General features: G+C 44.8%; 1 protein-coding gene across 2 annotated transcripts in view; it reads left to right on the top strand.

Moving 5' to 3' along the window:
- Positions 1-11,566: 11,566 nt before the first annotated feature.
- U2AF2 (U2 small nuclear RNA auxiliary factor 2) overlaps positions 11,567-25,460 on the top strand; it is a 72,199-nt gene continuing 58,305 nt past the window's right edge. Inside the window, exon 1 of one of the 2 annotated variants that reach the window (XM_030197722.1) lies at positions 11,567-11,745. The gene's annotated coding sequence lies outside the window, so the exon portion shown is untranslated. The remainder of the gene's footprint in view (positions 11,746-25,460) is intronic. The other variant, XM_030197723.1, reaches the window with a different exon arrangement.

The following is a 25,460-nucleotide window of genomic DNA, read 5'->3' as shown; positions in this document are numbered from 1 at the left end:
AAGTGTTTCCTCTCGCTCCTAGCTGTTTAAAGTTTTCTTTGTGGAGAATTCTCTCCTGTTTTTGATCCCTAGTTATTTGATGTTATTGACTTGAATTTCTTTGTAACAAGATTATATTGCTTGTTCTATTATGAAGCTGTGGCCACCAGCTCAATAGCCGGTTAAAAAATCTGAATCAAAGTCGTTGAAACCACAGTCCATAGCTTTAATCATCAGTCATAAAAAACCCAATCCAACCTGATGTATAGTAACTGTTTTTAAAAATATTTATTGCTCTTGTGAAAAAACGTTAATGAGACAAAAGCTCTCCACAGCAGTTCTAAAATTGTGGTAAATCAAAATTGAACTTAGCTTAACTTGGTTTTGTTTGACTGTCCCTGTAACGGGTATCCAGACCCAATGGACCTGTTTCTCAATGAGGCTTCTTCAGGGGATGGTGGATACCGGGACCCTCTTGAAAAATCGTGGCCAATCAAACACTGGCAGTTCAACTTAATGGATTTTTTAAACAGCTATTGAGCTGGTGACCACAGCTCTCTGAGGTCTTTTCCCCCGTTTATCCTTTTAAGGTATTTCACCCTTACCAAGTTTAGCTCGCTCTACTGTGTTGTATAGAGGATTGTACGTTCAATTGAGTGAGCTTCCCCTTACCTTGTTACCTAGATTGTTCTATTACGAAAAATTGCAATAAATAAAAATAATCTTTATTTTTATTATTTTGACTTATAAAACCACTTGTCCCAGAAACATGCTCAAAACAGAGTAATCCATTTGTGTATCTAAAATGTAAACTTATACAAAAGCGATGATGTGAAGATTTGATTCCATGTGCCCCAATTTACTTCCATTTAATTTCAATATATGTATTGCATCGTTGTAACACCAAGGTTCCCAAGGCAGATTACAACAATAATTAAGATGATAACATCAGGAAACAGGATGTCCTCAATCTGGCCATGTATTACTGTATTGTACAGAACAGTGTAGAAAATAAGCACAAAATGCAGAGTTTATTAGTGCTGTTTCTACAATATTTGATTGCCCAGAAAAAAAGCAGTGATGGGGCTTGTAAGGTTTCTTGGGACGATCCTGAGCTAACTCCTCCCCCCCCCCTGTCCCCGTCCTATAGGCTGGGATATGTTTTATTCCCACCAGGGCAATGAGAAATGTGCAATTATTGTAGGGACTTGGAATGAGGCAAGTGGGCAAAACTGTACATCTTAACAATCCCTTGTGGCCTTGCCTTTTCATTTTTTTAAATATTTTATTGAGTATAATTGAAAATACAAAAATATATAGTTAAATTCAGGTGTAAGCAAGTCACAAATGTATAATATTAACAAGAACAGTACAACAAGTACTACAGAGAAAGCATGAGTACAATGAGTGAATATCCAGGACCAAAGTATAAATCTTCTCAGATAACAAATAAAGTGGCTGACCTTTGTGATGTATATACTAGATAAATAATTATCTAAGGTTTTCCATTTTAACCGTTTATGAGATTTCTGGAAAGTACACCTTAAATTATTTTCATATTTCTTAAACAATATAACCCAATTCCACTACGTGTGGAAAGAACAAGGTGAGTTAGCCTTCCAATGATTAACAATGAGTTTAAGGACAACAGATATTAGAAAATCAAATAGAAGAGCGGGGAAGGTCTTGGGAGATGTGACAATAGGCTCCCTGGCTTGATCTCGTGTGCATATTTGTTATACTTATTAAATGTGTTGTCAAACTATTAAAAAAAAGGGGGGGAGGTTCTGACAGCCCTAAGAGCTGCCAGTTGTTTTAAGGTTGGCATCCTGCTAAATCTTTCTGAACCCTGCTCAATTAGCATTGAAATGTGCTCAGCACTGGAACAAAATGTGATTTTAATGCACAGACAGGACCTGCTCTTGTCACCCAACAGGTCACCTGTGAAAGGCTGATGCAGATCTAGATTAGCACATGGGGTCCTTTTCCCCAAAAGAAGCTGGCTAACTAATTTGTCTAGGGGAGGCTAGAACTACAAGTCTGAGAGATGTGATGGGGCAGGACCTGTACTGCAGTGGTTTCCAAACCTGGCCTGGGGACGCCCCCCCCCCCCCCCCCCAGCTAGTCAAGTTTTCAGGATATCCACAATTAAATTCACCAGAGAGATTTGCATGCGGTGGAGGGGAAAAAAAAGGAGACTATAAATATTAGGCTTGCCTTTCTGAAGTAGGCGGTAGTGTTATTAGCGTGCGATAAATGATAGAGATGCCCCTATGTTCCTAGGGGCATCCCTAGCGTTTATCGCACGCTAGTCGTTAGCGCAAGCTAAAAACTACCGCGTTTTTGTAAAAGACCCCCCTTAATTTGTAATTTGTTTCTTATCTTTGCATTACTTTTTTATTCTTTAATTATTTTTGTTTGTAATAAATGTTATAGAAGTTTTGTAACAAAACATTGATGAAATCGGTTAGGGTGGTGGACTTTGGTCCTGGGGAACTAAGTTCGATTCCCACTTCAGGCACAGGCAGCTCCTTGTGACTCTGGGCAAGTCACTTAACCCTCCATTGCCCCATGTAAGCCGCATTGAGCCTGCCATGAGTGGGAAAGCACGGGGTACAAATGTAACAAAATAAAAAAAAAATATTCAGTGACAAATAATTATACTAGCAGTTTTTGTTAGTTGGTTACCTGTTCTATGTTTTTTGGGTTTGTTTTTCCAGTCATAAATAGACAAGCCAAAACTCATTAACTTTACTCCTCAGTCACACACAGGCAATCTTGCAGACCGTTAACCCCATCATAGTACACCTGTTCATACCCATTTCAAACAGGATGACTTTTATTCTCTGTAATAATTGTGGTGCTTTAGTTTCAAGGCCAATCATCTGGAGACTTAAGGCTTGTCCTATCTGTCTTCAGCTCGCTAATTTAAAATAGGAGCTCAGTAAAGTAAAGCAGGAACTGGATGCACTTAAAGCAGCTTCTAGGATTGCACAAAATCATAACAAATTCTCACCACTGCCTCAAAGGATAAAACCACCTAAGAACAGATGGTTCACGGTAGGCTCAGGCAGACTTCGTTATGTGACACAGAAGCATCCGCCCTCACAAGTGCTGCCCCTACAGAATTCTTTTGCTCCATTACAGCACTGTAATGTTCCTGAAAATAGAACTGAGGCGGAAGAAAAAGCAATGAAGGTGGAACAAAAAGATATGAAGGTACACAAAGAGGAAAGACAACCCCATATCACTAATGTTGAAACACATACCAGGAAATGTAGATGGACAGCGATGACCACACATTCTAGCAGTCTAAGCAATAAAATTTATGACCTTCAAGCCCTGATGTTGGAGGCAGACAAGAGGTTGTTGCAATCACGGAGACGTGGCTCACTGATTTCCATGAATGGGATGCAAACATACCAGGCTATAATCTATTTAGGAAAGACAGAGATGGTCGTAAAGGTGGAGGAGTAGCTCTGTATGTGAGAAATGATATCGCAACGACTGAAATGACAGGGGCTTGGGGAAAGGAAGAAGCAATATGGCTCACCTTAAAAAGAGATGATAGAACCTCTGTCCACGTGGGTGTTGTGTACAGACCTCCGACACAATTGGAGGAATTAGACAAAGATCTGATCGCAGATATTCAAAAGTTGGGAAAGAAGAGAGAGGTGCTGTTACTGGGAGATTTCAATCTGCCGGATGTAGATTAGAAGGTTCCATCTGCGGAATCGGAAAGAAGTAGAGAGATCATGGATGCTTTCCAAAGTGCTCTGCTCAGACAAATGATGACGGAACCCACGAGGGAGGGAGCGACGCTGGATCTGGTGCTCACAAATGGGGATAGTGAGTCAAATGTCTGAGTGGGTGCCCACCTGGGCAGCAGTGACCATCAAACGGTTTGATATGACAGCTGAAGTGGAGGGCGGCCACTCAAAACTCAAAGTCCTGGATTTCAAGCATGCTGACTTTAGTAAAATGGGGGAATACCTGAGGAAGGAGCTGATAGGCTGGGAGGACATACGAGAAGTGGAAGGGCAGTGGTCCAGGCTGAAAGAAACTATAAATAGGGCCACAAACCTTTATGTAAGGAGAGTACATAAATAAAGAGAAAAAGGAAACCGATATGGTTCTCCAAGCAAGTGGGTGAGAAAATAAAGGCTAAAGAGTTGGCGTTCCAGAAATACAGAAAAATACAAGAAGAGGAACACGGAGAGGAATACCGGATGAAACTGAAAGAAGCCAAGAGAGAGATACGTCTGGCGAAAGCAGAAGAACAAATGGCTAGAAAGGTAAGGAGGAGTGACAAAAATGTCTTCAGGTATATTAGTGAAAGGAGAATGACTAAAAAGGGAATTGTGAGACTGAAAGATGCTGCGAACCGCTAAGTAGATAATGATGAAGAAAAGGCAAATTTCCTAAATAGATACTTTTGTTCTGTTTTCACAGAAGAAAATCATGGAGAAGGACCGCGATTGACTGGCAAAAGTACATATGAGAATGGAGTGGATAGAACACCGTTCACAGAAGAGAGTGCGTATGAACAACTAGGAAATCTAGAGGTGGACAAAGCCATGGGGACCGGACTGGATCCACCCCAGGATATTGAGGGAGCTCAGAGAGGTTCTGGCGGGTCCTCTTAAAGATTTGTTTAATAAATCCTTGGAGACAGGAGAGGTTCCATGGGTTTGGAGAACAGCAGAGGTGGTCCCTCTTCACAAAAGTGGTGATAGGGAAGAAGCTGGAAACTACAGGCCAGTAAGCCTCACTTCAGTTATTGGAAAAGTAATGGAAGAGATGCTGAAGGAAAGGATAGTGAATTTCCTGGAAGCCAATAAGTTGCAAGATCCGAGACAACATGGTTTTACCAAAGGGAAATCGTGCCAAACGAATCTCATTGAATTCTTTGACTGGGTGACCAGAGAATTGAATCAGGGGCATGCTATAGACATAATCTACTTAGATTTCAGCAAAGCTTTTGACATGGTTCCACACAGGAGGCTCTTAAATAAACTGGACAGGCTGAAGATAGGACCTGACGTGATGAACTGAATTAGGAACTGGTTGACGGACAGATGCCAGAGGGTGGTGGTTAATGGAATTCGCTCGGATGAGGGAAAGGTGAGTAGTGGAGTGCCTCAGGGATCGGTGCTGGGGCCGATTCTGTTCAATATATTTGTGAGTGACATTGCTGAAGGGTTAGAAGGTAAAGTTTGCCTTTTTGTGGACGATACTAAGATTTGTAACAGAGTGGACACCCGGGAGGGAGTGGAAAACATGAAAAAGGATCTGCGGAAGCTAGAAGAATGGTCTAAGGTTTGGCAATTAAAACTCAATGCGAAGAAATGCAAAGTGATGTACTTAGGGAGTAAAAATCCACGGGAGACATATGTGTTAGGCGGTGAGAGTCTGCTATGTACGAACGGGGAGAGGGATCTTGGGGTGATAGTATGAGGATCTGAAGGCAATGAAACAGTGTGACAAGGCGGTGGCCGTAGCTAGAAGGTTGCTAGGCTGTATAGAGAGAGGTGTGACCAGCAGATGAAAGGAAGTGTTGATGCCCCTGTATAAGTCGTTGGTGAGGCCCACCTGGAGTATTGTGTTCAGTTTTGGAGGCCGTATCTTGCTAAGGATGTAAAAAGAATGGATGGGGTGCAAAGAAAAGCTACGAGAATGGTATGGGATTTGCGTTACAAGACGTATGAGGAGAGACTTGCTGACCTGAACATGTATACCCTGGAGGAAAGGAGAAACAGGGGTGATATGATACAGACGTTCAAATATTTGAAAGGTATTAATCCGCAAACAAACCTTTTCCGGAGATGGGAAGGCGGTAGATCTAGAGGACATGAAATGAGATTGAAGGGGGGCAGACTCAAGAAAAATGTCAGGAAGTATTGTTTCACCGAGAGAGTGGTGGATGCTTGGAATGCCCTCCTGCGGGAGGTGGTGGAGATGAAAATGGTAACGGAATTCAAAAATGCGTGGGATAAACATAAAGGAATCCTGTTCAGAAGGAATGGATCCTCAGAAGCTTAGCGAAGATTGGGTGGCAGAGCCGGTGGGGGGGGTGGGGCGGGGCTAGTGCTGGGCAGACTTCTACGGTCTGTGTCGTGAAAATGGCAGATACTAATCAAGGTCAGGTATACACAAAAAGTAGCACATATGAGTTATCTTGTTGGGCAGACTGGATGGACCGTGCAGGTCTTTCTCTGCCGTCATCTACTATGTTATGTTACTATGTTTTCTTTTCTATTTTGTTTTTAACTTGCCACTTGCTATTTGTTCCCCCACTGCAACTCCTTGCGACTCTGGGCAATGGAGGGTTAAGTGACTTGCCCAGAGTCTCAAGGAGCTGCAGTGGGTGGGGCGGGGTGGGGGTGGACATAACGTGCCTTTAATCGCGCAATCGCAATTACAATTTTAATTGACATGCAGCCCTAATATATGATCCAGTTATAAGGGATGGCAGTCAGAAAATTTGTGTTTCCTGTTATTTCTAGGAATTTTCCTTGTATTCTTTTTTGTTTGGTCATTTTCTGTGCACTATGTGGGGGGGGGGGGGGGGAGTCTATAAATGGTGCTCAAAGTTAGGCGCTGGGAAGATTCGCAGCAAGCTAGCATTCTACAAAGGACGCTCTGCGTAGAGCTTAGCATGGATCTTGCGCCTAACACGGGCATACTGCTAAAAATGAAGTACCGCCGGCCTACCCCAGCAGCCGGGCAGCACATCCGACCCCCAGCGCACCGTCATATCCAGCGCTCCCCCCTTCGAAATGGCCACGTGGCAAATGCTTCACTTGCCACGCGGCCATTCATTTCTTAAAAAAAAGACCTACCTTTTACCCGCTGTGGTAAAAGGGGGCCTCAGTGCACGTCAAAAACCTGCGCAGCTCTTACTCCTGCTGTAAATGACCTTATTCTATTGCACCGCACCTACTTTTTCACATGCCGATGCCCCCAATACAGCATAGCGCAGATCCGTAGTAAATACAAATGACTGCCAGTTAACAGCAATTATTGATAACAGCTCATTAACTAGCTTACGGACAGATCTAGGATCATGACCGAATATGAGCAACCTCGATAGTGCACCTTCCTTCCACATAGCTCTGGATTCTATTTTCTCAAATTTGCGCATGTGTGGTGGTTCCACTGTTGGGAGTGTGACCTATTTGTAAACAGAGCACACTATTATTGGCGATGTTCCATAATCTTATTCTTTATAATAGTTTCCACTATTTTGCCCAGCACTGACGTCAGGCTTACCGGATTACCCCGGAACCCTTTTTAAAAATCGGCGTCACATTGGCCACCCTCCAATATTCAGGTACTAAGGATGACTTTAAGGACAGGTTACATATTACTAACAGCAGATCAGCAATATCATGCTTGAGTTCTTTGAGTATCATTGTTGATATTCACAGCTTTATTGATAAAGTACTTCCCCAGGCCTCCTTCCCTTTAGCTCCCTACCACAAGCTCTTATTTCTGTACCTAAATGAAGCCTATTGGCTATTTCAGTCATTCACCAAAAGATAACATTCCCCATAGCCTTTTCCAGTCTCCAGCTGATTGCTCTCTTTGTTCACCTAGTATGAGTTATTGTAACATCCTGATTTCTCGTTTTGCAGGCTCTTGGATGAACAGAAAGATTGAGGAGCTACTTTGCCGCTGGCTGCTGCGGGATGAACCCCAGGACCGGGTCCATAATGGCAGGAATTTATATGATTATGGTGTGCATTATGCAGATGATATTCAACCAGGGCAACCTCCGGGATGCTAGACAGAGGTTAAACTACACTGTCCAAAAAGACTCTAAAGAGGCTTGGCTGCAGAATCTTATACATTGCTATATTACCTTGTCTACTTCCTGCTTACCATCACCTTATGTGTTTCCTTCTTCCTGTTTCTCTCAATCCACAGTTATATCGGGGCTTGCTTGTGTGCATTGGCTTGACCGAGACTATCAACACTTTGCTGCTGACGGTAACTGAAATACATATGCACAAAAGCCATTTGTATGTAAGGGAGACAGAATGGTTTGGATACAGTATCCGAATAATTCTGCACTGTTTCTGGTTGATGTACATTGTCTCATACGCCTTGGAATTGGCCAATTTCACGGGGAAGCCGATCTTCAAGATCAGGAGACTAAGCAGACTGAGCTGGACCAGGCAAAAAATAAACAGGACTCCACCCACGCTCAAGTTCACTGCGCAGCAGCAGGTGTGACAGAGATGCGGGAGGGCACGTCTTCTGTCTTTGTGGGGTTTTTTTTAATCTCTGCCCAGCCACCGGGAAGTGTTTCCTCTCGCTCCTAGCTGTTTAAAGTTTTCTTTGTGGAGAATTCTCTGCTGAAGAGCACCGCAAAGATTATCCACTTCAGTAGTCTGTTCAAGAGTGGGGCTCGCGACAAAATGAAGCAGGCAATGAATGGAATTATTGCCTGAAACTGACAAAGAACTAGAGCTACACCACCACCTACCTTGACCACTCGCTAGATGTCACAGTACAAGCATTTCGACAGCTGTTCGACCTGATGATTTGCTCAGTAATTGTCTTCAGCCTTGTTTCTCCTTTCCCCCTGTATGGTGGCTGTCACTGTGGTCTTCTCTTGGACTGTAAACCCCTTAGGGCCCTGTGGGGTTTTTTTCTTCTTTGTAAATCTTGTTTTATTAAATTCTTGTATCTTCACTACATCCATGCACAAAGCAATAATGATCTTGGCATCAGCCTGTGTCTCTTTCTGTACAGCAGAGTTCAGAGGGACTATCTCGGGAGCTGACAGTGCAAAGGTGTATAATAGTTATGTCAGGAACAAGCCATACTAGTTTTAATAAGCTACTGCCATTGCTTCATTTACTAACTGTGCCCAAAATGGCGATTCTCTTCCATCGCACTGAGCAGTTATGACCTGATTGGAGCGCTAATCTTTTGGGACCTTATAAGCTGCTTTGAAACAGAGCTGTGCGCTACGTTGGTCTCGAAATTCAATAAAGCATGTGAACGACTGGCATGCAAGAACAATTTTTGGTTTTATAAATGAGGTGATATACAAATTTTGGAAAGGTTTTTGCCATGTCACTACTTGTTTTGTAAATGTATCTCCAGAAGGAGAACGCATATCATATTCCCAATAAAGCTGTTTCAAGAACTTTTACAATTTCCTATCTAAATTTATTTCTATATAGGAAATGAACTGGTACAGTCTTTTTTTATATACTGTCTGCAAGCCCAAAGCTATCAAAGTGGTGTACATTGAGGGGTCTTTTTATTATTTATTGCTCTTGTATCCCACATTTTCCCACCTATTTGCAGGCTCAATGTGGCTTACAAAGATCTGTTATGGCATCGCATAACAGGGTCAATAATACAGTTGGTGTTACAAAGAAGTTAGAGTTACTAAGGTGCGTTGAAAAATGGGCTGCGCTAGTGTAGGCACATGTCTTGGGTGTGTACAGATCCATTTTTCAGCACGCCAACCCCTGCCACCTGAAGACTTAGTCCAGCGCTGGTCTCCGATGCCGTCGCATTTCCTCCCTGTTTTCTCTTTCCCTTACATCTGGCATGCTGAATTTCACTAAAAAGGAGCGTGCCAGACATGAGGGGAAGAGAGAGCAGGGCAGGCAATGCGGCAGCGCTGCCACAGACCAGTGCTGGATGAAGTCTTCAGCTGGCGAGGGTTGGGGACCAGCCAACCAGGGGTCCAGAGCATATTTGAGGGGGGGGGGGGGACGCCAGGCCCCCACCTAGCTACGCCACTGGTCTGCCCAGTACTGGCATTGCTTCCCACTTACTGGTATTTGCCACCTAATCTCTGCTAAACTTCTTTGGATCCATTCCTTCTAAACAGGATTCCTTTATGTTTCTCCCACGAGATTTTGAATTCCATTACCATTTTCATCTCCGCCACCTCCCGCACGAGGGCCTTCCAGGTATCTACCACCCTCTCAATGAAAAAAAGTACTTCCTGACATTATTCCTGAGTCGGCCCTCCTTCAACCTCAATTTATGTCCTCTAGTTCTACTCCCTTCTCCTCTGTAGAGATGACAATAAAGGCATTCTATATAATAAAATGCACCTCCAACATTCTGAAGCTGACTGCATGGCTGAGGCATTCTTGCTCTCTGTATCTGTGTCTCCTGAATTGACATCAAGTACTTCCGGGTTCATCACAAGCAGAAGTGACCAACCACACGAGGTTTCTCGGCTTCAGAATGTTGGAGGTGCATTCTATTAAATAGGATTGGTCAGTTTCTTGAAGCACAGCTCAGCGTCCTGCACAGTAATGCTCAGACACCAGAGAGAGAGGGGGGGGGGCCTGACACCAAAGAGAGGGAGGGAGGTATCTCTGTCACACACACTCTCTCTCACAGACAGTCAATGTCTTTCACACACACGTCTCACACGGTATCACATTCACTCTCTATGTGTCACACAGTCACTCTCTTGGTCTCATACACTCAGTCTCACAGACAGTCTGTGTCTCATATACACTCTCTCACACACACACTGTATCTGTGTGAAACACACTCTCACACTATATCTCACATACGCACTTGCACACACTCTGATTCTCACACACACACTCGCACCCAGGCTCACTCTCTCTCTCTCACACACACTCTCGCACATTCACTCTCTCTCACATACACTCAAACATACACACTCCGAGGAAAACCTTGCTAGCCCCCATTTCATTTGTGTCAGAAACGGGGCATTTTTACTAGTTTCTATATAAAAATAAAGATATAGCACAGCACTGTAACCCACATTACTGCATTGCAAAGCAAACTCTGATCAATACGTTTTGCTATTGGTTTCAATAGCCATAGCAATTGTTTTGTTCTGGTCAATATGGCGGCAAGCTCCGCCCACTGCCTTCAGCCCAGATAACATGCAAGATAGGCTCATGCGTCATGCCGTCTCTGTCATTAAAGCTCCTTGGTTCACGCCCAGCCCGACTAAGAACACGTTTCCGCAGAGCGCGCGCGCCGACCTCCGCGTGCAGCTAACCCTTCTATTGTGTCACCGCGCAAAGGTGGAAGTGAAAAACCTAATTCGTGCCGTCAGCCTCGTTCCGTGCCCAGCTAGAACGGCATATGAAAAGAAAGATATCAAAAACATAATAGAGTCCACACGTATTTCGGGTTCAGTTATAACTTTTAGTTGTCTGACTACTCAAAAAAATCATCCTCGCCTTCTGGCCTGGTGGTGGCCTCCTCGAGGAAGGAGATGGCGGCACTTTGAGTCGAAAGCGCGCGCTTTTATGGGCTCGTCCCTCCCTACGCCCTACTTCGTTGGGATTGGTTGAAGCGTCGCCCACTCGCCCTCTCCCAGTCCTGTGATGATAATCCTTTATAATCTATCAATTTTTTTGCATGTTCTTTTAAGACCGCCCCTTTTTCTTTTCCCTCTCAGTTGGCGAATTGGAGGCGGTCGTTCTGGCCGTTGGGCGGAGCTTTCCCCCACATTGGTCCATCGAGCCCTCAGCCGCGCGCGCCTCTTTTTTTTCCCCCTTTCCGGAAGCGTCCGGAGTGGACTCCGGAGGTTGCCGAAGCAGCCCTGACGACGGCGCCTGCACGTTGAGTGACGTCGTCGACGTCGTGTAGGGCCCGCCGCCGCCGTGAAGGAGAGAGACGCGGGGAGAGTGCGCCGCCTCGTTCGTTTCCCCCCTCCCTTCTTCCTCCGTCGTTGTCTCCCCCCTATCATGTCAGACTTCGACGAGTTCGAGCGGCAGCTGAACGAGAACAAGCAAGGTAAGGAACGGGGGATAGGGGCGCGCGCCTTACTTTGTGTGTGTGAGTGAGTGAGTGAGTAAGTGAGGCGGCCGCGGCCTAGTCCTAGGAAGCCCCGCGGCCTGCGCTGACTGCTCGCGCGGGACCCGGCCCCTGGCCCCGGAGGGGGAAAGGAAGCAAGGAAACACTCGGACCTTCCTCTCGCACCCCCTTCGGTGTCGCGTGCTGGGGCCGGTGCCCGTGTGCGCGTGGTTGATACACGGCAAACGCACACGTGTGTCTCTTTCCTGTGCGGGCGGCCGAAGATCCCACTTCCCCAGGCACAGGCCCTGCTGTGTTCCCGCGTGTTAAGTGCGTGGTGTTTACTTAGATACGTTTTTTTTTTAGTTGATAATAATCGTCTTGTGTTCCTAGTCTTACTGTTAAATTCTGAAGATTATCAATATCATCAGAACGTATTAGGAATTCATATACTAACAATGAAAATGATAAAGGGAATGGGGGCTACTTCCTTATGAGGAAAGGCAGTTAGCTTAGCGGGGTTTAAAAAAGGTCTGGACGGATTCCTAAAGAGAAAGCCCATAGACCATTATTAAATTGACTTGGGGAAAATCCACTGCATATTTTTGGGATAAGCAGTATAAAATGTTTTGTACCTTTTTTGGGATCTTGCCAGGTATTTGTAACCTGGATTGGCCACTGTTGGAAACAGGATGCTGGGCTTGATGGACCTTTCGTCTGTCCCAGTATAGCAATACTCATTTACTTATGTAAGGCCTGAAGCATCTAGGGCTCTTCAGCTTGGAGAAGGGATAGCTGAGCGGAGATATGATAGAGGTCTATAAAATAATGTGGAGCAGAACGGGTAGACGTGAAGCCTCTGTTTATGCTTTCCAAAAATACTAAGACTAGGGGGCATGTGATGAAGCTACAATGTAGTAAATTTAAAACAAATCAGACAAATTTTCTCTTCACTCAACATGTAATTAAACTCTGGAATTAGTTGCCAGAGAATGTGGTAAAGGTGGTTAGTTTAGTAGACTTGGGGAAAAGCCACTATTTCTGGGATAAGCGGTATAAAATGTTTAGTACTTTTTTTGGATCTTGCCAGGTATTTGTGACCTGGATTGGCCACTGTTGGAAACAGGATGCTGGGCTTGATGAACCTTTGGTCTAGCCCAGTATGGCAATACTTATGTACTTATATGTACTAATAGGAACAGTTATTGCGCGTATGGCTTGTGCAAAAAAGATATACAGAGTGTTTCTTTTTATTATTGTTATGGCAGGATGGAAGCATTTTGGGGGAAACCAAAGTCGTGTTCTAACATATTTTGTCGTGTTAATGTTTCTCCCCTCTGTTATTTCTCTTCTACCAGTCTCTGTCCATTGGCTCCTTGCCTCCCTAACTGGGTCTTGCCTTTAGCAGCAATTTGTAGATCTTCAGGTTTTGTTGCCTGGGTGACATCTGGTGCACATGGGTTTTCAGTAGTTGAAGATGCTTAGACACCAATAATGAAAAGTATGTTTAATGGTTTAAAATAGCTGTTTATTAAGGAGAGGTGATGGAAGTAACAACCCTTTTTCAACTTACAATTATTCGGCCTGTGTGTGTAAATCAAATATTCTGTAGTCTGTGATGTAGAGAAGCCTTATTGGTATTGAAGGACCCTGTGATGTCGTTGGAGCCCTTTTCCAATGGTAAAGTTTTGCATTTACTGTGTTGTAGCTCCAAATTAGTGCTTGTTAACAGCTCAAATATCCCATTGGGATATCAGGCCAACTCAGCTTTCCATCCTACTTTGGGTAAACGCGTACCTAACCAAAGTTGACTGGGAGAGGCAATGATATATCACCTTCCTAGTATCCTGCTAGGAAACTGGTGAGTTTCAAAGTTTATTAAATGTGATGTTCACCGCACAGATTTTTTATTGTACAGTATAATAAAATATAGCAATAGGAAAGGAACTCAAGAAAAAGAGTCCTGCAGCATTCTGCTTACTGCAGAGACAGATGCTCATCAGCCCACCTACATCTCAAAGGGCATTCAACAAAGATTTTTAAAAAAGACAAGACCTACCTTGAATTTTCCTAAGCCTCAAAAATTGTGGCAATGCATTCCACAAGGTGGGACCCTACTAGCTCAAAAATTGAATTACCAGCGATTTTAAGGTGTAACTGTTTCAGTGTGGCAACCAACAACAAATTCCATTGAGAAGAAGAGAGCCTGTCCAAGAATATAAGAAATATAGACATTCAAATGACTGGTGAGTACAGGGGGCTTCTTTATTTTTACTTTTGACAGTAGTTCAGGATAGCACACATGCACTTACTGCCTCCTACCATGCTTTATCTACAAGACATAGTCTGGGTCTGCTTTCCATCGTATGTAGTTAGCGCATGCTGTCACACCAGTGTGGTAACTCTTACTGTGGCTGTGTACTATCATCTTTTGCTAATTTACTTGGTAAACTGCATACTGCTTTTTTGTTTGTAAGTCTAAGTGCTTTGAAAATACGCCTTCACGTGTGCATGTGTCTGGCAGGATTTCCCTGGTAAGTGCACAAGTTCTGTGTGTTTTGAATTTGTATGTTACTGCATCATCCCCTTATGAAAGGCTCCAGAGGAAATTAGAGAGTTATGGGATCGGAGGTAGTGTATTGTTATGGAATAAAAACTGGTTGAGATAGGAAACAGAGAGTAGGGTTAAATGGTCACTATTCGCAGTGGAGAAGGGTAGTTAGTGGGGTCCCTCAGGGATCTGTGCTGGGACTGTTGCTTTTTAACATTTTCATAAATGACCTGGAGGTGGGGGTAACTAGCGAGGTTATCAGATTTGCTGATGACACAAAGTTGTTTAAGGTCGTCAAATCGCGGGAAGATTGTGAAAAGTTGCAAGAAGATATTGCGAGACAGGGCGTCTAAATGGCAGATGACATTCGATGTGAGCAAGTGCAAAGTGAGGCATGTGGGAAAGAAGAACCCAAACTATAGCTACGTCATGCAATGTTCAGCGTTAGGAGTCACGGAACGAGAAAGGGACCTGGGAGTCATCATTGATACGTTGAAATCTTCTGCTCAGTGTGCTGCTGCGGCTAAAAAAGCAAATAGAATGTTAGGTATTATTAAGAAAAGGATGGAAAACAAAAATATTATAATGCCACTGTATCGGTCCATGGTGCGACCGCACCTAGAGTATTGTGTTCAATTCTGGTCGCCGCACCTCAAAAAAGATATAGTGGAATTAGAAAAGGTGCAGAGAAGGGCGACAAAGATGTTTAAGGGGATGGGACGGCTTTCCTATGAGGAAAGGCTAAAGCGGCTGGGGCTCTTCAACTTGGAGAAAAGGCGGCTGAGGGGAGATATGATAGAGGTATATAAAATGAGTGGAGTGGAAAAGATAGACATGTAGCGTCTGTTACTTACGCAGTAAGTGTAAAACAAGAGAACATTTTTCTTTATTTGGCGTGTAATTCGACTCTGGAATTCGTTTCTGGAGAATGTGGTTAAGGCAGTTAGCTTAGCAGAGTTTAAGAGAGGTTTGGACGGCTTCCTGAAGGAAAAGGCCACATAGAATGTTATTAAATGGAGGTAGGGAAAAATCCTCTATTCCTGGGACAAGCAGTACAAAATGCTTTGCTCCGTGGATCTTGTTGGGTGATTGTGACCTGTATTGGCCACTGTTGGAGCCAGGGTGCTTGGCTGGATGGACCTTTGCTCTGTCCCAGTGTGGCAATGCTTATGTCTTTTCCTTGGCCCTGCTATGGAAATGGCTTGATCCCTTGTATGATGTTTCCGACTAATATCCTGCATGGGATTGTTTTCATGGGTGTATTTTGCAAATTGCAATTCTGCAAATTGGATAGATGCCCTAATTACCTACTAAAATCTGCCCCTCCATGCTTCATCCAAGACCTCACATCCTGTTTAAACTTTATGCTTAAAACTGGTTTCTTCCCCTAAAATTATGGAAACATACTCCTTACCCCCATTCCTAAAGAAAAGAAAAAATCAAGTAACATTACTAACTGTCATCCAATTGCCTCCATACCATTGATAATAAAATTAATGGAGAGCATGGTAACTAAACAACTTGTAGAGTACTTGGGCAAATTTTCCGTCCTACATGATTCACAATCTGGTTTTCGATCCTTATATAGTACCGAAACGGTATTGGTTACCCTTATATCCAAGTTTAAACAACTAACTGCTGCTGGTAAGAGCAGACTCCTTATTAAATTTGATATGTCCAGTGCATTTGACATGATTGACCACAACATCCTGTTAAACCTCTTGGAATATTTTGGAATTGGTGGAACTGGAATGGATTAAGGGTTTTCTTTCATTTAGATCCTATCGAGTGAAAATGAACTCAACCTTATCTTTTTCATGGAACGCAGTTTGTGGAGTCACTCAGGGATCACCACAGTCCCCCATATGATAGCAGGGAAGGTAGACGTATTGGTTAAATTATATTTATTATAGGTAATTGTGTGTTGGTTTTTTTTTTTTTTTGGAGTAGTAGATGTTACTAGAAATTTATTTCTTTGTCTTTTTGGGTTGCTGTGCTTTTCTATCAATGATTGGAGTTCTTGTTTGTTTGTATGAGAATGTATTTCTTTTTAATGTAAACCGTTCTGTTTTGCAATAGCAATAAGAAACGGTATATAAAATGAATAAATAAGCATAATGATGGCCCCACTAGCCAATGCCCTATCCAGGTTAGGTTTAAATCCTTTTATTTACGCAGATGATGTAACAATATTTATACCATTTAATAAGAATTTGGACGAAATTACCAATCAAATCACACTTGGACTGTCCACAATGGACAATTGGGCCAATTCTTTCCACCTGAAATTAAATGCTGAAAAGACCCATTGTTTAATTCTATCGTCTCAATATAACAAATATAATCCTACCACTTTAAATACTCCCAACCTTTCTTTATCAATCTCAGATAGTTTGAAACTTCTAGGGATCACAATTGATTGACATTTAACATTGGAGACTCAAGTAAACAACACCATAAAGAAAATGTTTTATTCAATGTGGAGACTCAAACGAATAAAGCCATTTTTTCCTCGCGACAGCTTCCGCAATCTGATACAATCTATGGTCTTAAGTCAGATGGATTACTGCAACGTTATATGCAGGATGAAAGGAACAACTATTCAAGAAACTACAAACGGCTCAAAATACAGCGGCTAGATTGATCTTTGGAAAACCCAAATTTGAATCTGCAAAACCACTTCGAGAAATTCTGCACTGGCTCCCCATTAGAACAAGTAGCCTTTAAAATATGCACACTAATCCACATGATAATCTTTGGTGAAGTCCCAGAATATATGCTCGAGTTAATTGACCTACCACCCAGAAACAGATCCAGTACCTCAAGGTCATATCTGAAGTTACGCTACCCAGACTGTAATGGCCTTAAATACAAATCAATTTATGCCTCCAACTTTACATACATAGGCACTCAACTATGGAATGCTGTACCCAAATCAGTAAAATCTACCCAAAACTACCTAAACTTCCAAAAATTATTGAAATCAGTATTGTTTAAGAAGGCTTATTCCCCAGGTTTAACTTAACTTGAATTAACTATAAATTAAGATCCAAGGACAACAATTACCTGTTATTACATAAGTACATAAGTAGTGCTATACTGGGAAAGACCAAAGGTCCATCTAGCCCAGCATCCTGTCACCGACAGTGGCCAATCCAGGTCAAGGGCACCTGGCACGCTCCCCAAACGTAAAAACATTCCAGACAAGTTATACCTAAAAATTCGGAATTTTTCCAAGTCCATTTAATAGCGGTCTATGGACTTGTCCTTTAGGAATCTATCTAACCCCTTTTTAACTCCGTCAAGCTAACCGCCCGTACCACGTTCTCCGGCAACGAATTCCAGAGTCTAATTACACGTTGGGTGAAGAAAAATTTTCTCCGATTCGTTTTAAATTTACCACACTGTAGCTTCAACTCATGCCCTCTAGTCCTAGTATTTTTGGATAGCGTGAACAGTCGCTTCACATCCACCCGATCCATTCCACTCATTATTTTATACACTTCTATCATATCTCCCCTCAGCCATCTCTTGCCTTTTTGCTGCTTAATTGTTATTTTTATATCTTATTCTCAATTTTTATAATTGTTCTTCTTGCACTGTAGCCTTATTACAGATTTATGTAAGCCACTTTAAGCCTGCTATCAGTGGGAAAATGTGGGATATAAATGTAATAATAAATATGATGAGATAAAGGCCCTGCATATCTCACAATCTTGGACAACCTTAAAGATTAAAGCACAGTGGAGTGGAGGAGTAGCCCAGTGGTTAGTGCAGCGGACTTTGATCCTGGGAAACTGGGTTCGATTCTCACTGCAGCTCCTTGTGACTGTGGGCAAGTCACTTAACCCTCCATTTCTCCAGGTACAAAATAAGTACCTGTATATATGTAAACTGCTTTGAATGTAGATGTCTCTTCATAATGAATTGTGTTCAGTGCTGGTACATAGTTTCCTGTCATTCTCCAATCTTAATTGTCACAGTGTATCTTTCATTTTAAATACCATGGTGCCATGTGATACAGAGTTTTAAAAAAAATCAGCATCAAACATTGTTGTATGTGGCACACTACAAGCAACCAGTGTAACTACTTTAACAATGGGGTAACATTCAAATTTTCCCTTCCTTAAGATCATCCTAGTGGCAGAATTTTGGACTATCTGCAATGGTTTACAGTGTGTTTTTTTTTTAACCCAATTATGAAGCATTGCAATCCCGTCTTGATAAAATTAGAGACTACTGCTTCCCACAAGTATTCAGTGACAGTTTCAGCTTCAAAAGCATACGTAACTTAAAAAAATGTTACCTCACTGCTCTCTGATATCTTGTTATCCACTTAGGAGTAATAAATGTATTGATAAACTAATTACCCAACAGGCAATCAGTGTTCAATAGACAAATACAACAGTGTAAAATAGCTACTTTAACAATCTGATTCACTGGATTTTTCTCTCATTTGGTCTGTGGGGAAAAGACCTTACTTAGCACAACTCTGATAGGGGTACATTTTTTTTAGAACCTTCATCAGGTGCTATATCCGGGGTTGTACGGATTGAATAAAATAAGGGGAGACAAATATTAAGGCAAACTCTGGGGAGGAAGAAAAAAAAACATTGTAGCCTGAGCTCTTCTAAATTTAAATTTTGTTTTTTACACCTGCAATTCATCTTTCTATTTCTTCCAACCTTATTTAAATTTATTAGGACTTATTTACCGCCTTTTTGAAAGAATTGGCGGTATACAGTAAGAATAAATCAAACATAAGCAATAGACAATTACAGCAGTAAAAATATTCAAATAATACAAAGTATGGCACAGTATACTGCTTACAATGTAACCACAATACGTAATAGAACATTTTAATAGACAGCATAGGGTGTATGCAAAGATGGAACATATAGATAGGTAAGAGAATAAGAGGTGTTAGAAAATAAGGGGACTAATTTAAAGAAAGTTGCACATGAGGTCAGAGAGATGAGTAAATGTTATCTCAGGAGTGGATAAACATGTCCTGCTTTAGTATGTGCAGCCGGTGTCATTTACTCCTTCCATTAAAGGCCTGGTTGAAGAGCCAAGCTTTCACCTGCTTCCTGAAGTAGAGATAGTCTTGTGTTAAGCAGAGCCTTTTAGGGAGTCTATTCCAAAGTGTGTGGGCTATTCCGGAGAAGGCTTGCTTGCGGGTATCACATCATGTAATGTCTTTTGAAGAGGGTGTTGTTAAGGATACCCCTTGAGAGGATTTTAGTGTCCTTGGAGGTGTGTAGAGGGTCATCCTGTTCTTCAAGTACTTGGGGCCGTTACCTTTAAGGGCCTTGAAGATCAGACATAGAGTTTTTTTTAAATTTATCAGATCAAAGGTTGAGGATCTGGCACCATGATCTATCTTCACAACTACCCCGTGAATTGTTTTGCCCACGTTAACTGTGATCGTTCCAGTAACTGTCTTGAGGACCTGTTCATGCAGAGCCTTGTGTCCAAATGCTCTAAATCTTGTCACTGTTGTTGCCATGGGTCCTTCCTGGTGTTGTCAATATATCTGAAAATTGAATTGGGGACCCTGTGTAGCAGCAGCGCACAGCACTGCACTGTCATTGAACCTCCTGGCTGGTGCCACTGATACTTAAATACATATTTGTGTAGCTAATTTGTTATTCAAGTAGGAACCTTTTTTGGGACTGTCCAGGGTTTTCAGTCAAATATGGGAGATAATTCTTTTTTCCTTGTCAACAGCAGATGAATCCATTAACTGATGGGTTGTATCCACCCTACGAGCAGGTGGAGGTAGAGAACACTGAAAGCACTTGGTGTTCCAGGACACCCAACTCCCTCTGCCTTCAGTATAACTATCTCCCGTCCCAATAGATGTGGACGTCGCTTTTCAGCTCCTGGATTTCTGCCTGGGGTGGCTCCTGTGCTTTTTCCAGTAGAGCAAAGGGGGTTTGTGGCTGGTGGTGCCCACTTTAAAGGCATACTTGTTTTTACCTGTCCCTGCCTTACCCCATTCCCCCTCCTCCCGGAGTTCCACTGTGGCTGCCTGCCTCCAACTTTCCTCACAGTTAAAAATAAAAAACAGAGAGAGGCTTTCTCCTGAGCTCCTGGTTCGGTGCAGCTTGACCGCGGCTCGTTTGACTCGGTCTCCTGAGGTGAGAGTGGTGCCCAGCTCCTCCGGGGAGGTTCCTGCTGACCGCTCTGTGCGGGGTGAGTTTTGGCGCGAAGGCGCCATTTTGTTTTATGTATTTGGCTGCTGAATGAGTTAAGCGCTGCTCCCACTGTGGGAAACGCAAATCAGCAGCAGGACTTTGCAGCACATGCTGCCTAGATGGTAATGCTGGCACGAGCATGGCGGGCGGTGATTCTTCTGCCCGCCGGAGTTGGCAGGGGCTGCCATCTTGGAGGCGCCGCGTGACTCAACCCTCGCGGTTGCGGAGGGGTCTGAGTGCAGGGGGATGCCTTGTTTCGAGGTTTCTAGAGGAACATTTGCCTCCGCTTCCCCCAATGTGAATTTGTGCTGCTAATGCCTAAGGTTTTTATGTTAAAAAGAGCACTGCCTGAGGCTCCTGACAATTCCTGTCGGTCTGGGTTGCCTCCGGTTCTTGATAGCCCAGCGTCTGCTGGAGACTATATTTCTTCCCCAGAGCTTTAGGCTGATGCTAAGCGTAGACGAGTGAATACCCCGTCTGAGGGGGACTCTTCACTCTGTTCTCTGTTCGATCAGGTACCGCATACAATTCAAGCTTCTCCTACTAACCTACAGATGCACTCGATCTGCAGCCCCTCCTTACCTCTCTACCCTCATCTCCCCTTACGTTCCTACCCGTAACCTCCGCTCTCAAGACAAATCCCTCCTCTCAGTCCCCTTCTCCACCACCGCCAACTCCAGGCATCCGCCCTTTCTGCCTCGCCTCACTCCATGCTTGGAATAAACTTCCTGAGCCCATACGCCAGGCCCCCTCCCTGCCCATCTTCAAATCCTTGCTCAAAGCCCACCTCTTCAATGTTGCCTTCGGCACCTAACCACTACACCTCTATTCAGGAAATCTTGACTGCCCCAACTTGACATTTCGTCCTTAGATTGTAAGCTCCTTCGAGCAGGGACTGTCCTTTGTTAAACTGTACAGCGCTGCGTAACCCTAGTAGCGCTCTAGAAATGTTAAGTAGTAAATCTCCCCCGTGGTCTAGTTTTGGGGATTCTGAGGGGTCTGGCAGGAACCCTCACGGACTGATGATTCAGATGACGGTGGCTGCTTGCCACAGGAGTTGGATGACCCTAAAGCGGTTCGGATTTTCCACCGCGACGAGCTGCCATCTCTCATTTCTGATGCCTTACAGGCCCTTTGTATTGAAGATCCTGACGAGGGCGCTGCCTCTTCTATTAATCCTAGGATGGCTAGCACTTAGAAGCTGCCTCGGGCTTTTCCCGTGCATGTTTCCATCCAAGAGCTTATTTCAGTTCATTGGTCTGACCCTGATGGTCCCTTGAAGGTGGCCAGGGCTATGTGTCACCTTTACCCCCTGAGGGAAAGCCAATTTGACCCTCTTTGGGATGCCTAAAGTGAATGCTTTAGTCACGGCTGTGACTAAAAAGACTACTCTCCCGGTGGAGGGAGGGGTCGCTTTGAAAGATTTGCAGGACCGGCGGCTGGAATCTGCGCTGAAACGGTCCTTTGATATTACTATAACTACTATTACTATAAATCACTTCTATATCTCAGGCCACGGGCGGCTATTTGCAGTTCCTATGCAGCCCGGGCCTGCCTTTCCTGGTTGCAGCAGGCGGTTGAGCAGCACACCGATGGAACGGGTTCCCTTGCTGAGGTCGGCCCGCGTATGGAGTCTGCCCTGTCTTTTTTTTAGCTGATGCCCTTTATGATCTGGTCAGAGCTTCAACTAAGCAGATGTCTGTGGCGGTTGCTGCCCGCCGCCTTCTTTGGCTCCAGCATTGGGCGGCTGACTTGGCCTCTAAACAAAGGCTGGTGAGGTTACCCTTTCGGGGCCTTCTTTTATTTGGGATGGATTGGAGAAGATTAAGGACCTAGGGGACTCTGTCCCAATGGTTGCCGGAGGATAGGCTGAGGCCTTCTTCCAAAAGTCCTTCTTTTCCCTCCTCTTCCAGGCCATGTTTCGCGAAGCTCGCAGGTATCGCCTGGGGCGCTCTGCGTGGTTTGGTCAATGTACCCGTTTCCAGCAGAGGAACTCCTTTCGTTCGGACAAACGCACCGTCATCGTCCGGGCAACGTCCAGGAGTTCAGGAGCTTCCTCCACAATGATGGGGTGCCAGTCCACTCATCGGTTCCCGCAGTAGGGGGTCGTGTGTCCTCTTTTTCGAGGAGTGGACCAAGATTACTTCGGATCAGTGGGTCCTAGACCTGATCAGAGAATTGCCATCCCAGTAGGAGACGCATTTTTGTAGTCCCGATGCTGGCACTGCCGTCAGCGGGCGGCAGTATAAGAGATCTTGCAGGTGTTGCTGAAGCTCGGAGCGGTGGCTTCCGGTTCCGCCGAACATGGTTGCGGTCGCTACTCCATCTATTTTGTGGTTGCCTCGAAAAGGCGGGTCGGGTCGTTCAGACCTATCCTCGACTTACGCAGAGTCAGCGAGGCCTTAGGTACAGCCAGGAGAGTTTCTCATGTCTCTGGACCTCAAGGAAGTGTACTTGCATATTCCCATCTGGCCGCCGCATCAGCGGTTTCTCCGGTTTGTGGTATTAAGCCAACATTTCCAGTTTCACGCCTTGCCTTTCGGCCTGGCGACTGCCCCTCAAACTTTTTCCAAGGTCATGGTGGTAGTGGCTGCCTTTCTCAGTTGAGAGGGTATCAGAGTTCACCCTTATCTCGACGACTGACTCATCAGAGCGGATTTGGCAGACGAGAGTCGTCTTGCCACAGCCAGAGTTGTTACAGTTCTTCAGACTCTGGGCTGGGTAGTCAACATGCCCAAAAGCCACCTGACCCCCTCTGTCTCTCGAGTATTTGGGGGTCCGGTTCGACACGGCTTCGGGATTCGTTTTTCATCCTGACAGCAGGCGGCTCAAGCTTCAGAATCAGGTCCGCCTGCTCCTGCAGATGCCTCGCCCTCGAGCTTGGGACTTTGTTCAGCTCCTGGAATCGATGACGGCCACCATAGAGGTGGTTCCCTGGCGAGAGCTCACATGAGACCGCTGCAGCTTGCTCTGCTTCAGCAATGGTCTCCGATTTCCCAGGAATTCCAACGCAGACTACGGTGGCTTCCTGCGGTCCAGCGCAGTATGGATTGGTGGCTTTCCTACAGCAGGCTGCGGCAGGGGATGCCACTGGCTCTTCTTTTTGTTGTCTGGTAATAACAGATGCCAGCCTTTCGGGCTGGGGAGCTCATTGCTGGGGAGCTATGCTCAGGATCTGTGGTCCACCGTGGAAGCGGGATGGTCATCAATCGCTTGGAACTGAGAGCGATATTTCAGGCTCTTCTGGCCTTCCACAGGACGCTGAAGGGTCTTACTGTCCAAGTTGCTGTCGGACAACACAACAGCAGTGCAAGGCCCTGGCTGCGGAGGCTTCTCAGATCTGCGAGTGGGCCGAGTGCCATCTAGAGCTGCTGTCCGCGGCTCACATAGCCGGTCGGAGCAACGTGCAAGCCGATTTCCTCAGTAGAGATCAAATCGACCCGGCGGAATGGGAACTGGCAGACCAAGTTTTTCTTCAGATTTGTGCCAAATGGGGGACTCCAGGCTTGGATCTCATGGCGTCAAGCGTAAACGCCAAAGTCCCTCGCTTTTTCAGCAGAAGGAGAGGTCCTCGCTCAGCGGGGTTTGATGCAGTGGCTCAACCTTGGCCCTCGGGCCTCCTGTATGTGTTCCCTCCTTGGCCCTTGATAGGGCGGGCGAGTTCTACTTCTGATTCGTCTGCACCGAGGATTGTGATTCTCATCGCTCCGGATTGGCCAAGGCGTCTGTAGTATGCGGATGCTGGTGGACGCGCCTCTTCCTTTGCCTCGGGTTCTGAACCTGTTGGTTCAGGGTCCGGTGACTATGGAAGATCCTTGCTGCTTTGGTCTTACGGCCTGGCTCTTGAGAGGGCGCATTTGAGGGACAAGGGCTATTCTAATAAGGCTATTGTAGGCTCGCACACGGTCTACCTCTGCGACTTATGCTCTGATCCGGCGCACTTTTGAGGCGTGGTGTACGCCAAAGTCTATGTTGCCGACTCTGGCGACAGTCTCGCTCTTGCTGGACTTTTTGCAGGACGGGCTACAAAAGGGCCTGGCCTACAATTCCCTTTGAATTCAAGTGGCAGTGTTGGCCTGCTTCCGGGTGGAGTCTCCAGATTGTCCCTTGCTGCTTGTCCGGATATTCTCTGTTTTCCCAGAGGGGCGCTTCATCTCCGTCCTCCTTTGCGGTCGCCTTGTCCGGCTTGGAACCTGGGGCTCGTGTTGAAGGCGCTCCAGCGATCTCCATTTGAGCCTCTTATGTTTTAACGGTTTTTATTGATGATATGATGCTTAACAGAATCATAGAATTTAACATGTTTCATCGAAACATCACATTGTAATTATATACAGACATCTGAATTACCATCATCAATAGTTTATCAATTTCTCCCACCCTCCCCCCATCATCCTCCCATCCCCCTCCTCCCCCCACCTTCTGACAACCCACTGACCTTTATGCACCATGTCTTAACATCTAGACTCCGAACCCCGCCCTCCCACCTCCCTCTACCCTTTTAATCATAATAAGTGTTCACTCTACCATCGTTCGTTCAAACTTTCCAGGGTAACCCCGCTGTCCATGATATCATATTCTATGTTAACTACGGTCCCTTTCCCGTTAGGACTGTTGATAGGGTACCATGGAACAAGGATCTGCAACCGAACGGGGAGCGGCTTTCTCTGCTCACCCCCCGCTCGTCCACATCACCCTATGAGTGAGTCCCTCTGTTCCCGATAGGCCCCCCCATACTTCATATAATGAACTAAATCCCTTATAGTAGAACTTGGAAAAAAAACCCAAAACTTTTTATAAGCTATTCATTATAAGCTTCGCGCACGCAGCGCCAGGGACTGGATGTAAGGTCTCCAAATCTCCAGAAACTGTTTTCTCTTCTTCGTGGAAATTCCCACCGCCCTACGTTCATGTAATAATAGCTCGTGAACTCTGTTTCTCCAATGCCAGAACTCTGGTGGGTCCAC

The sequence above is a fragment of the Microcaecilia unicolor genome, chromosome 3 (assembly GCF_901765095.1).
Source record: "Microcaecilia unicolor chromosome 3, aMicUni1.1, whole genome shotgun sequence".
In the NCBI taxonomy this organism is placed as follows: Eukaryota; Metazoa; Chordata; class Amphibia; order Gymnophiona; family Siphonopidae; genus Microcaecilia; species Microcaecilia unicolor.
The sequence above is the reverse complement of the archived record's forward strand: the minus strand, read 5'-3'. Positions and strand labels throughout refer to the sequence as shown.